Consider the following 15,128-nt stretch of genomic DNA (forward strand, 5'->3'; position numbering starts at 1 on the left):
CAGGTGACAAGATTTCTTTTTGAATGTTGATGTTGAAATACATTTTTCAGAAGCAAGACGTTGCACAATTTATAAAAAAAAAAAGATCTTGTCGCACGAATGCCTCATGCAATAGGTGAATTGCAAAGACATGCAACAAATGAATATTGGATTGTATACTTTAGTCTGATTTTGACCAATCAGAGACTACCTTAATTGCACATCACCATACGAGAACCGTATCGAGGGGCATTACTAACAAAAAATAACTTAATTGGATAAGATTAGATCACAATGAGCATGCTTATTTTTCCGCATTAACGTGTATTTTTTTTTCATTGGATTATAAAAATATATAGATATAGATAGATCTTTTTTTTTAGGTCCATGTCGTAATAATCTCCATCACTGTATAAAACACCCATGTCGCATGTTTTGTCAATACTGTGCAGCCCTCGCAGGTGCTTAGTCCCCACAATGTCGTAGTTGTGAATAACTGACACTCTGAGGACAGTGTATTTACACACTGCGAATGTAAAATAAGTTTTCAGGGCTTGGAGTTACACATACAGTCCTCATAATTCATACTCTGGTCAGGTATGGACACTCTGAGGACTGTGTATTTTCTATTAATTGTTTCATTGTGAAAAATAGACATCACCAATTTACACTAACCATTAGTGCTGACGGATTATTTATTTTTGAAATGGCAAATAAAATGTGTTTGCATTCACAATACTTTAACCTATTCATTGTTCTGTATGTACTGTAACTGTGTAAATGCACAGGTACAGACTTGTGTGTTACTAAGAATTGAATTTTATATGTATTTTTCTCTTCATGTGTACCAGGTTTCAACTGAAGCACAACCTGAAGACATAACTGAAGACGTAGCTGTCACAGACCAAGTTGACCAGGTGACGAGATTTCTTTTTGAATGTTGACGTTGAAATACATTTTTCAGAAGCAAGACGTTGGCACAATATATAAAAAAATATCTTGTCGCACGAATGGCTCATGCAATATGTGTATTGCAAAGACAAGCAACAAATGAATATTGGATTGTATACTTTAGTCTGACTTTGACCAATCAGAGACTACCTTAATTGCGCATCGCCATACGAGAAACGTATCGAGGGGCATTACTAACAAAAAATAACTTAATTGGATAAGATTAGATCACAATGAGCATGTTTATTTTTCCGCATTATCGTGTATTTTTTTTCATTGGATTATAAAAATATATAGCTATAGATAGATCCTTTTTTTTTAGGTCCATGTTCAATGTCAAAATAATCTCCATTACTGTATAAAACACCCATGTCGCATGTTTTGTCAATACTGTGCAGCCCTCACAGATACTTAGTCCTCACAATGTTATAGTTGTGAATAACTGACACTGAGGACAGTGTATTCATACACCGTGACTGTAAAATAAGTTTTGAGGGCTTGGAGTTATTATACAATTCATACTCTGGTCAGGTATGGATTCTCTGAGGACTGTGTATTTTCTTGTTTTTGTTTCATTGTGAAAAATAGACGTCACCAATTTACACAAACCTGTAGTGCAGAAGGATTTATTTATTTATTTTTGTAATGGCAAATAAAATGAGTTTGCATTTACAATACTTTAACCTATTAATTGTTCTGTATGTACTGTAACTGTGTAAATGCACAGGTACAGTCGTGTTACTAAGAATTGAATTTTATATGTATTTTTCTCTTCATGTGTACCAGGTTTCAACTGAAGCACAACCTGAAGACATAGCTGAAGACGTAGCTGTCACAGACCAAGTTGACCAGGTGACGAGATTTCTTTTTGAATATTGATGTTGAAATCAGTTTTCAGAAGCAAGACGTTAGGAGTGAAGAGTGTAGAGTAGATGCTAGGGCTGAACTATATAACTAACAAATATAATCACAACAATTTTTTTATGCAATGTGTATTGCCAAGACGTTCAAAATATTGTATCCAACAATAAGCTTGTATGGGACTAAAATTCCTACAAGTCAACATTAAAAATATCTCAAATTGAAGATTTGTTGGCAGTTTGGTGATTTGGATTATGCACTGTAGTGATCTTTTGTTCCCATTAATTTATTTATGGTGGATTTTAGAGATGAACTCGCTATCAATTTTATTTTATTTTTTTAAACAGAAGTGTAAACATCAGGTAGTTAATTTACTTGTATCAAGCTTGGATAAATGTGCTTTATGTTTTGGACCTTTCGCTGCACTAGAATGGACTGGCATGATGGGTATTTTATCTTCTGTGTTATTTGTATCTGCAATGGATCTTTGTTTCACGCAACCAGAATTAATAGTGCAGGCATTTTCATTGAATGAATATAATTTAGTCAAGAGGATAAATTATGACCCATGTTTATACCTTTATCTTTAGTTGCAAGCAGCTAAATGTTGAGCAATTGTCTCAATCTTAACGACTGTCTGACTCGGTCTACTGTAACTGAAGGACTGTATCACACAATATCTGTTTTAGGGGCAATGCCATAGATTAAGCATATTAACTATCCCTCTTGTTAAATGCTTCATCTCATCTTTCGAATAAATGTGACTAGATTTATAATAATCTTTAGTATGTGCACAAACTTTAGGTTCTAAATGCTTTTCTAGTTTGCTCCAGCATCTGGCACATATCCCGTTTAAAAAAAATGCAAAACTGCTTGATGATGAAGACCTTTGGTAAATTAACTTTAGCACATTAGCCCATCAATGGCGGGAGCTACTTCTGCCGCGAGCGCTCGACACTTTTCTCAAGCTTCTACTTCGAGTGTAACATCACTAAGTAACCGCGAAGTAAAGCTAGTAAATATTTATGACCACCCGCCAAAATGAATTTTAACCCGCATCTGGCAGGTTAATTTTAGAGCCACTGTATATATGCATATGTATGTGTGCATCTACTGTATATATGGATATCATTGCTGTCCTGTGAAAAACACGTTTCCATTTTTAGGTCGCGGGCTGCTCTCCGGTAGCTCCTATGGTGGAAGTGTTTTTCACAGAACAGCGACAATATGTGTATGTATGTATGTATGTATGTAATAATTGTTTTCGTTTAAAAAATTAGGTTGCTGATGTATCCAGTTCAAGTGAGGATTCGTTAGCAGAGGAATATGTTCCAGATTCTCACAGTACTTCGGACACTTCCTACATTGAACCTGTTTCAGAAATTCAGAAATCCGAAGGTATTTCAGGAATGAGCTATGAGAAAACTGCTCATCCTTTAAGATGAGAGGTAGTCATGTTTTAAAGAATAAAATGTTCAATGTTCACTGACTCTTTTGCATCTGGTTTCATGTCTAGCTTATCCATTACAAAGCTGTGTTTGACCTAGATAACCTGTTCACATAAGAAGCAGTTTTATTAACATACCAGTTTCAGTCTGTCCTAAAATTGTAAGTTGTAACATGAGCACCATGTTAAAACTTACAATTTTAGGACAGATCAGGTATGACTTTGCATTTCACAGTATTGTTGTGTACAACAATGTGTCCTTATATCAGGTAAGTCATTACACATCAATGCCATTTTAGTTTGTGTAAAGTCAGAATGCCAGAACTTTCAAATCACTTCAGTGACATGGTTGCTGTGTGTTGTGTAAACTTTGTCCTTGTAATGTGAGTTGGTCCTCATAATTACCATTTTTGCAATGGGCGTGGCTTATTTAGGTCATTATCTATGTCCTCACAATTACGGATTTTTTCAGGTTTTTCTTTTTTTCGTGTGTTGAGTTTTTTCAAGTTTTGAAGTGAAATTTTCCTGGACAACCCCAAAAAAAAATTTTGGGTGCAAGTCCCATCTCTCTGGCATTAGCAGAAAGGGGTGTCCCTGTAATACACAATTAAACCGGTTTGGAAAAAATGTCCTCATAATACACAGAGGCAAGTATGTGTGTGTGTGTGTGTGTGTGTGTGTGTGTAGTGGTCTAAGGGATACTTTGCACTTGTCAACAAATGGCTGCGCAGAATGCGACGGAATAATTGCTTTCTAAAAGAAAAAAAGAAGAAAAAGAAGCAGTGGCTCAGTAAATTCGAGATGAGCAACAAAATCCCAATCTGTAGGGAGGAAGCGAGCAGGCCCAGCTAACGATAGTGAGCCGGCCCGACGAACGATGGCAAGGGAGTCAACGAGCACCCCAACAACGAGGAGCTAGTGTTAGGAGCGAGCATGAGTGGCTAGCTACCAGCTAGCAAGAACTCACTGAGCGAATAACAAATTATATGACAAATTCTAGCAAGGGGCGGAACGTGGAAGCACTACAAATTATTTTCACCGTCTAAAACAGTACCACAAACTTTGGTATGAAGTGTGTGAAGGTTCGCGCTGCAGGAGCCCCAGTCGTAAATTGCCCACAAGTTAGGGTTTGTCATATTTTCTTCTTTTGTAATGATCCTTATTTGCATCAGTGAATTTGTCAGAAAGGGGAACAAATTCTGTAATTTGATTTCTAGTTATCAAAAAAATAAAAACTTTATCACATGTCAACTCTCTGGCGGGGAAGGTGCCAAAGCTGGTGTGTGAGGCTGATAAGTTCCAACTAGACAGTGTCGGACTCGCCTTCAAACACCGCTTGGTACCAGTCCTCTCGAGAAGCATCAACTCTCTTCCACTTTGAAGTTGGCCACGGTGAGAGGCGCACAGCGGGTGTGGGCATACTTATTCCCCCCCAGCTTGGCACCTGTATGTTGGGGTTCACCCTGGTAGACCAGAGGGTAGCCTCCTTCCGCCTTCAGGTGCATATTATTATATATTACTATTATATATTAAAATAATAATGCAAATAAAACAAGGCTGTCATATCAGATTATAAGCGGAAAAAAACTGGATCGAGACGGATCGGATGTGAATACACAATCCCAAAGCAAAAACTGTGAGCATTAAGTGCACAAAGTGCTTTGCGGTGGTTAAAGAGAAAATATTATAGGGATAATTCTGGCCGAAATTAATAATGCTTACCTTACAGAGAAGAAAGCAAAACAATGAAAAACATGGCTGGCTGCACGGAATGTTATTCAGAACAGGGAGAGACTGATGCTTTACAGAGAATACTAGAGAGAGCAACAGTGACTGGTCTTATTTGCAGAGACTGCACAGCCTGTGTGGAATTATCTCGCCGCTTCTCTATTGCCTTATACAACCGCGTAACTGATAGCTTGCAGTTTAAATTGTGCCTCGTAAATATGTCTCTTAGCTGATGCCATTTTCCGGAGTTTCTTAGCCAAACCGATGTTGTTTTGCACAACGCAAAGACTGGCAGTATTTTGTTATCCGTTCCTTCTTGGTCTTTGGTGATTTATTTTCTCTTGTTATTCACTTTCTCGTTCCATCTCCACAATCGAGTACATACAGCTGCAACTCTCTTCTGCCTTCTCCCCTCCGCCCGCTGCTGTACCTTAAATAAGCCAGCAACCAGCTAACAACAAGCGTGAACCAGTCCACCAATCACAAACGCACGTTGGCACAGCATAATTTGCCCCGAGGGTTGTCTTGAAGGAAAACGTCTCCGGAACTCGGTGCACACATAAGACAATTTTAAGACGTGTGCTGTATAGTCTTGAAAACACAGTAAATCTTCTAGAAAACTTCTTGGGCGGCAGCGAGTTTACCTGGGCGGCCTGCCCAAGTATTAACATGGTGTGGGAATGGCTGGTGAGGGTCTGCTGGGAACGTTCGGCAGAATCCACTGTCAGAAGAGTTTCAACAACTATCTCCGGCGAAATTTCTCCCTTGTTCCGGGGGAGGCGGGGGACATTGAGTCAGAGTGGACCATGTTCCGCGCCTACATTGTTGAGGCGGCATATAGGAGCTGTGGCCATAAGGTCATTGGTGCCTATGATAGCCAGTCAACGTTGTCTCGGTAAAGCTTGATTCGACGCTCTAGGCGGCTAATGTTTACCTTTTGCTTCTCCGTGTCATCAAAGAGCCCAAAGACCGCTTAAAATACAACTTTCTACTTTATTACGCAGTGAAACTTCTTGACATCAAAAAGAAAAGGGTACAAAATCCATAAAACACGGGCGCAAGCGTACGGTACACAAGAATTCCGCCAAAGCGGTTAAAAACCTGTATGCCCTTCTGAGCCAACACCTGTCAGCTTCCTGTTTCCTCCTGCTAATATAGTTTTTTTTTTTTTTTCAAAAAGAGCTCAGTATTGTTCATTCGGTAATGTCATCATCATTGCTCTTTTTTTTTTTTGTATGTGGGTGTGTATGTGTATGTGTACGTGTATGTGCGTGTGTACGTGCGTGCGAGTGTGTGTGTATTCGTTAGCTCACAAAAAATCTATTAGAAAAAATCCCATACCGTCCACCAACTCCAGAAACATAATGCTAATATAGTTTTGGTGACAGCACCTCTTAGCGGACAACATGGGTAACACAATCAAGCAATCACATCAACTCATTGACATATTTGGCTCCTATAGTGCTTGTCGTGGTGGCAATCCTCGAACCCGCTGGTGTACACCAGCAGTAAGGGATGGCATCAAGCTGAAGGAGGAGTCCTATCGGGCCTTTTTGGCCTGTGGGACTCCGGAAGCAGCTGACAGGCACAGGCTGGCCAAGCGGAATGCAGCTTCGGCGGTCACTGAGGCAAAAACTGGCATAGGAGGAGGTCGGTCAGGCCAAGGAAAACGACTTCCGGTCAGCTTCGGGGAAATTCTGGTTCACCATATGACGTCTCAGGAGGGAAGCAGTGCACCATTAACACTGTGTATAGTGGAGATGCTGCGCTGTTGACCTCGACTCGGGATGTCGTGAGTCGGTGGATAGGGCTACCAAGATTAGTCGACTAGTCACGACGACGTTGATGATCAAACCCATCGACAATATTAAAAGTCGACGAGTCGTTTATGTATTTATTTATTTGCAGCTCTGTTTTTCTATTGAAAACCGCCTCGTCTCACAATTCTCCGGCTGGCTGGATGCCATGTCTGTGATGCACATGCGCAGTAGTGGTCATCCGGGTCATCCGCGATGGAAACAAAAGCATTATGGGGAATAGAGTGTCATGGCTAACCCGGGTTAGCAACAAGAACCTGAAACTTCAGGCGCATTTCACCCAAAAATACTTAAAACGAGTTAAACCTCCCTTTCATGTAACCACAACATTGTTTTGGTTCAATTTTAAAATAAACTAAAGATTTACAGAAAGTGCAATGTACTATAATCTTAATTGTCTTCATTATTAATTTGTACATACTTATAAAGAATTGAAAATGTAAACTAATGATGGTTTTAAAAAGAGCAGCTGCTTGTTGGTGCAATATGCTGCTATTTACATATTGCTGTCCTGTGGAAAACAGGGCCATTTTTGTCATTTTTGACATATTTACGTTTATGAGATGAAACTGAATGCAAACATCCCTTCCATCCATCCATTTTCTTAACCGCTTACTCCTTACAAGGGTTGCGGGGGTGCCGGAGCCTATCCCAGATGGCTTTTGGCAGCAGGCAGGGTACACCCTGAACTGGTTGCCAGCCAATTGTAGCAGACATCCCAAACACGTTAAAAAAAATAGGACTTGGAGTGTTTTTCACAGAATAGCGATATGTTCAGATTAGTCAACTAATCACGACTACTGTTGGTGATTAGTCGGCTAGCAAAATAATCATTTGTTGCAGCCCTATCGGTGGAGAGAATATTTCGAAGACCTCTTCAATTCCACTGACGCCTTCCATTGAGGTCTGGGGACTCTCCTATCTATGGGGTCGAAGTCACTGAGGTGGTTGGAAAGCTCCTTGGTGGCAAGGCGCCGCGGGTGGATGAGATCCGCCCGGAGTTCCTAAAGGCTCTGGATTTTGCGGGGTTGTCGTGGTCTACAACATTGCGTGGACATCGGGGACAGCGCCTTTGGATTGGCAGACCGGGGTGGTGGTCCCCCCCCTTTTTAAGAAGGGGGACCAAAGGGTGTGTTCCAACTATAGAGGGATCACATTCCACAGCCTCCCTGGTAAGGTATTTTCAGAGATGCTGGAGAGGAGAGTGAATGACAAACTAGCCTATGTTCACATCATTGAAAAAGAGGCAAAGAAAGATAACAAACCCACAGTTGTCGGACTACCGATACTTTAAAAGCAGACAGCTGTGCACTCACTGCTAGCAGCTAGCGACTAGCCGCTAACACCGGAGACCAATCACACAATGACGGCCTAATAAACTAAATCTTTCTTAGCGCCCTAAATTATCAATTGATATGATTTCGGGATGCCGACGTGTTGATGCTGGCATGTAATGACAATGAAAAATTACAATAAGGCAAGCCAAAATGTGTAGAAGGCAAATCAAGATTGCCGTCAATGCCGGTATTAAGTCCGATTCATTTCCAGTGAGGGTTGCACTCTGCCAAGGCTGCCCTTTGTCACAGATTCTGTTCATAATTTTTATGGACAGAATTTCTAGGCATAGCCGAGGTGTTGAGTGGGTCTGGTTTAATGGCCTCAACATTGCATATCTGCTTTTTGCGGATGATGTGGTGGTGTTGGCTTCTTCAAGCTGTGATCTCCAACTATCACTGGAGCGATTCGTAGCAGAGTGTGAAGCGGTTGAGATGAAAATCAGCACCTCTAAATCTGAGACCATGGTCCTCAGTCGGAAAATGATGGAGTGCCCTCTCCGGGTCGAGGAGGAGAACCTGTCCCACAAAGACGAGTTCAAGTATCTTGGGGTCTTTATCACGAGTGAGGGCAGGTTGGAGTGGGAGATTGTTGGTGTTGCATCTGTATCGGCCCGTTGTGGTGAAGGAGTCGAAAGGCGAAGCTCTCGATTAACCGGTCGGTCTACGTTCCTACCCTCACCTATGGTCACGAGCTATGGGTCATGACCGAAAAAACAAGATCCCAAATACAAGCGGCCAAAATTTGTTTTTTCCACAGGGTGTTTGGGCTCTTCTGTCCATAAAGATTATGTACAGAATCAGTGACAAAGGGAAACCTTGACGGAGTCCAACCCTCACTGGGAACAAATCTAACATACTGCCAGCAATGCGGACCAAACTCTGGCACTGGGCATAAAAGGGACTGAAGAGTTCGTATTAGGGGGTTCGGTACCCCGTATTTCCGAAGCCCCCCACAAAGTTACTCAAGTTTAAGTTACTTTTAAGTTATTTTTTTTAATTCATGGGTAAATTGATTTAATTATTACCACGACCTTGCCGTGGCGGAGGGGTAGCTATGTTGTCTGGGGCTATATGCCCCTGGCATGGTCACCCATGGCAAAGCACAGCTCACAGACCCCTTATGATGGATAAAATTATTGGACCTCAATTACCCTCTCCCAGATGCGGGACGCAAGAGTCCCCCTCTCGAGCCAGGCCTGGTGGCCGGGCCTGCGCACATGGGGCCCAGCCGGGCACAGCTCAAAAATGCAATGCGTGTCCCCTTAACCAGGGGTTCATCAACTGTGGGAGGGGCCAAACTGGTCGGGTGCATAGAGAGCTGGGCGGCGGCCTGTAGTGGTGACCTTAGCATACCAGCTTGCACCGGTGTTCACCTACATATTTAATGCCTCACTGGAGCTGTGTCACGTTCAAGGCATCAACCATTATACCTGTTCCCAAGAAGGCCAAGGTCGCAAGCCTTAATGACTATAGACATGTCGCCTTAACCTCTGTAATCATGAAGGTTCTGGAGCGCCTTGTCCTGGCCCACCTGAAATTCCTCACAGATCTTGTACTGGATCTGCTGCATTTTGCCTACAGGGCCAATAGATCTACGGAGGACGCCGTGAACATGGCCCTGCATTATACGTTGGAACATATGGAACTATGTTGGGAGTTTGTTTGTTGATTACAGTAGTGTCTTCAACACTATCCTCCCACCCATTCTAGAGCACCAATTGTCCCTGTTGCAGGTGCCGGAGTCCACCTGTAGGTGGATTACAGACTTCCTGTCCAACAGAACTCAGTAGGTTAAGCTGGGTAAGAGCATTTCCGGCTCCAGATCCGGCTCCCCGCAGGGCTGTGTCCTGTCACCGCTACTCTTCTCGCTGTATACCAACATCTGTGTTTCTCTCCATCCATCGGTCAAACTGCTTGAGTTTGCTGACGACACAACCCTGTTGGGCCTCATCTCCAAAGAGGACGAGACAGCCTACAGGAGGGAGATCTGCGGAGCTGGTTCAGCTACAATAACCTGGAGCTCAATGCACTTAAGACCGGGGAGATGTTGATTGACTTTCGGAGGAATGCAGCCTCTTTTCCTCCCATCATGCTGGGGGGCATCCAGGTATCCCGTGTGGAGTCATGTCGCTTCCTGGCCACAATCATCTCCTGGGACATAAAGTGGGAGCACAACACCACAGCCCTCCTGAAAAAGGCTCAACAGAGGCTGTATTTTCTGTGTATTCTACTTGGTCTAATATTGAGCCATATTAAAAAGACTTGTTATCCCCTCAGGAGGCAGTTCTGACACGAAAGCGAGTGGCCTCATACTTCCTACTTCATTTCCTCTGCGGGGGGTCACATGACTACAGGGAATGCACAAAAAGTGTTTCCATTACACTTTTGCGAAATACTTAGATTCCGACACGTCTCAAAAACCACCTCATGAGAGCGTTAAAAAGTTTTTGCGATATTTGAGAATTTTTCAAAAATTGTGTCTTTCCATTACCAGCTTGCTTTTGTGCAACTTGCCTTTTGTGCAAAACTGAGGGTAATGGAAACACACCTTGTGAGACTGCAGTTAGAAGGCAGAAAAAAATACCAAGAGGAAGGCTAAAGAAGAGATGGAAAGATAATGTACATCAGGATCTGCTCCATTTAAAAGTGAAGGAAGAGGATGCACAAAAAATAAGTTTTGGGAAATTAATCAACACAATTGTTAATTGTGTTTTCATGAAGGACTACAGTAATAAGAATATTTACATTTCTTTAACTCTTTGACCGCCAAAAACGTTTAATAACGTTTAGTAAAATCCAAATGAGTGCCGCCAAAAACGTTAAAATACGTTAACTATGTTTTTTAATGCAAACGGATGTAGGAAAGCCTTGGCCAGCTGTGCTCAAAGTATCAAGCAGATCGAGTTAGTATAATGACTATTTATGGGCACTAGATGGCAGTGATGACTCTCTTTGGACAAGATCGGGTAGGAGTCAGTAGTAGAAGACATGAAGTGGAGATAGAGTGTTGATGGGAGAATGGCTGAGGAAGCGAAAATGGCGACAGGTTGCAAGCAGCTCGCGCTTGAGCATTTTTTTCAAACACGAAAAGCATCGACCAGTGCTACAGAGCACATTGATGATGATGATGGTGACTCCGAGGTTGATGCCGAAGTTGAAGCGTTGACGTGGCGGCTTCGACCACGTCGTAAAGCCTCATCGGCTAGCGATGCTAACGCCGGAAAACATGGTGCACAACCGAGCACTTCTGCACAGGCGGACGGTCAATTGAAGAGTACCCTGGGTCCAATGCATATTCATCGGAGGAGTGGGTACAGTCTGATCACGGAGAAGACACTGGTTCTAGACTACAATGCCACCATGAATGGAGTGGATAAGATGGATCAGAACATCTCTTACCACCCATTCACGCGGAAAACATTGAAATGGCACAAAAAATGTGTTACCTATCTATTTCAAATATGCATGTTCAATGCCAATCCTGCACAAAACAAAAAATCCTGGGAAGTGCAAACACTTTTTGGAGTTTATCAGGCTAGGTGGTGAGAGGGTGGCTGTTACCACAAGACAAGGAGGAGGAGGAAGTTGTTGCAGGTATAGGAACTGAAGGGCATGAGGAAGCCAGACGTAACACCAGGTCACCGTATCATGATCCTGAGAGTAGACTTGATGGCAACATGGCCGAACACACAATGCAGTATATACCTGCTACTCCCCGGAAAAAAGGCCTACAAGAAAGTGTAGGGTGTGCACGCGAAGGGGCAATCACAGTGAAACTAATCTGTGGTGCAAATCCTGCTGCGTCTCCTTGCACGCAGGGGAGTGTTACACAATATACCACACAGAAAGAAAAATGGTGTAGTTGAAACATCCACACAATTGTAAATAGTACCACAGTTGCACACATTTGTAAAAAAGTTTGCCAAATTGTTTTGTCAAATTGTTACACTGTTGAATGTAAATAAACGTATTTTGCTATCAAAAAACACTTTTTCATTGTTGGTAATAGTGTTTTATAGAAGTAAAGCACTGTTTAGGTGTTTGTGGCATCATTCATGGGGAAAAAAAAGTGTCAAATTCACTAGAGTGCATGAAATAATATCGTTTCACAAAAAGCTTGATTTCTACGTATTTTGGTCCAAAACAGAGCATTTGGGTGAAACTAACCCATTTTCTCTTGTTGATTACTGAAAAACTGAATGAGGTAGAAACAAACTTTTTTCTAATGAAAGATGAGAGTCAAATCTTTCATTTGGTAGTATCTGTGTTTCCATAGTCCAAACACAAAATTTTCCGTGGACCTTGAAAGATTAGTCAAAATGCTCTAAATCAGCTGGCACCCACATGTTCTCTTTTCTGAAAATGGTTGGCAGTCAAACAATTAAAGACTGAACTCTAAGGATTTTTACTATTTTAAGTTAAACATTGGCACATAATTTTTTGGTTAACAAGGGATTGGGATATGTTATATCTTATACTGGACGTATGCAAAAAAAAAAAACTTACCTTCCCTGCCTGGCGACTTGATATGATACCATTGCTTGCGACTAAGCAATCCGCAAGAGTAGTTTTACCTAAACAAACAAATATAGATAATGCATTTAAACATTTTAGTAAGACAATAATCTTAAAGCTGCTTTACAATAGCCTTTTTATTTCACCATTTATGACTTAAATGTCTTCTAATAAGTAGATTAACACTTCACATTGGGTACTCTTACAAGCATGTACATGAGCCAAAACCAAACAGAGGAATGTTGAAATCTTCTCAAAGAACACCTTGCCAGTTGTGTCCTTTTAACGGCAGTAAGCCCAGCAGTTCCTCCCGGAAGCATAGTATCAGTTCTGTCTGTGGACTCATCTATTGCTATATCAACAGCAATTCACTTGCAAACACGTTTGTCGGTAGAATTTCAACCCTACGAATGTTTGAGCGTAAAATTTTCAATGTCAATTTTACATTTAGAAGTTGGAAGGGACATGTTTTTTTCCCCAGTTATCTCGGCGCTACTCCGTTAGCACCGCTAGCCACGCTTCAAAACAACGCTCTGCAATGTGGGTAAACTGTTGCTAGGCGAGGTGTGTTGCATTCATTGTGTGAAACACTGTAAGAATTTCTGATAACTTCTGAATGGAGATGCCCTCTGCATCTTTTGAATGCAATTCAATTAAAGTGAGCTGGACCAGAGACTCGGCCATTCAGGGGGGTTGGTTCAAGGCCACATGTGGCTCGCGGGCCACTAATCGAATAGCCCTGAACTAAGGTGTTAATCTGCTGATAAGCGAAGTGTGCCTTACGTTTGTGCATGCGTGAAAATCAAGTAAAAAAAAAAAAGCTTGGCTAGCCGTCATTTGAATGGTGGACAGAGTGCTGAAAGTGTTTGCGTGTTTGTTTAAACCTTAAAGCTTGCAAGCTTTGTTTAAACGGCTAGAAGCCTTAAGTGACAAAACAACATGTTCTCTTTGTGCCATTTTTAACTGTCCTAATGGAATTTATAGGCAAAAAAAAAACATTGCAAAGTGCCAAGAACGGAAGTGTATCCTGGTAAACCTCCGTTCATTCTTCCGATTTTCCAGACAGAAAAGAAAGATTTAGTGCTGTCACTAACAACTTTTTTTTTTTTTTATTGAGTCGCCTATTGATTATTTCATTGATTAACCGACCCCCAATTTTTTTTTTAACAAAGTTTTTTCCAAAAACTTTTTTTTAAAGTCCACTACACTACGTAAGTTGAATTTAGTGGATATAAATACTCATTGTTCCTTATCTTCTGCACACATATTCACATATTACACAAACACCAACAAAATTAGCCTATGCTAAACGATTAACAATCGCGATTAGCATTAGCCCTGAATAAACTCGAATTACTTACTTATTGTACTTTTCCTGAAAATCACTTCAGAGTCCAACATATGAAAAATCGAATTTGATCAAAATATTAAATGATAAATGGAGTATCATATGTTTACTAAGCGTGTCGTATTCGCTTATCTCGTTTAAACATATTGAGTTGTCGAAGCCTACAATGGCCATTGATGCAGCATACTAACGGTACCGCACAGAAAGGTTTTGAGGGTGGAACTAGGACACTCCTTGTGGGATAAATCCGACTTCAAACATAGCATAAGACCGCCATTTTGACTTGTGACATCATTTCGGAATTGTCAATAAATGAAGCATTTGCATTGCGTTTGTCTCCCCAATCCTATAGAAACATATATTGGGAAAGTCTGTTTGACACATTACACGAATAGTAATTAGGGTTGGGTTTAAAAAATAATAATTTATATTGAATCAATTTTCCTTTTCCAGCATGATATTGATTCATAAAACATGCAACAATTATTTTAATATCTCTTTTTTCACATAAATTAACAAGAAAAAATTGAATTGTATAGGCTGATTTTTTTTTGTATTTTACCGTTTTCTTTAAATTTACTATTCACATTAATTTTAAAGTAATTTCTTACATTTATGAAAGACCTGACTTATTGCACTTTATGACAATTCAGAATCTTTTTAATTTATATTTACAATTATTGAATTAGAATTATGTAAACATTTTCATCTCATCCATGCCGATTGATGTCAATGTTTGTGTAACACTTAAGTGATTTTTTCATTAATAAATAAATAATTTAACCAGTAACTGCCTCTGCAAAGTTTAGTTTGGAAATTCATGTTTGTGGTTTTTTTTTTTAATCATGTCCTTGATATTTAATAAGAATTGATATTCCATAATTTATCAATATCGGATTGAACTGAAGTGAATCGAATCGGGAAAAATCAAAATTTAATCGAACTGTACTCTTGTGAATCGAAATCTAATCGATTTGAATCAAGACCCAGCCCTAAAAAAAAATAGGAATATTATTTTAAAGAGCCTCTTTATCCAGTCCTCATGTGATTTCTTTTTTTAACTATTTTGTAAATGATATTGACTGGAAAAAAAGTATGGACAATGCCGAACAAATTGTTTGTAAAAAATAAGGTAAAAGAAGTCT

Source organism: Leptonotus elevatus, unplaced genomic scaffold (assembly GCF_054856555.1).
Source record: "Leptonotus elevatus isolate MCC_2025b unplaced genomic scaffold, RoL_Lele_1.0 HiC_scaffold_199, whole genome shotgun sequence".
In the NCBI taxonomy this organism is placed as follows: domain Eukaryota; kingdom Metazoa; phylum Chordata; class Actinopteri; order Syngnathiformes; family Syngnathidae; genus Leptonotus; species Leptonotus elevatus.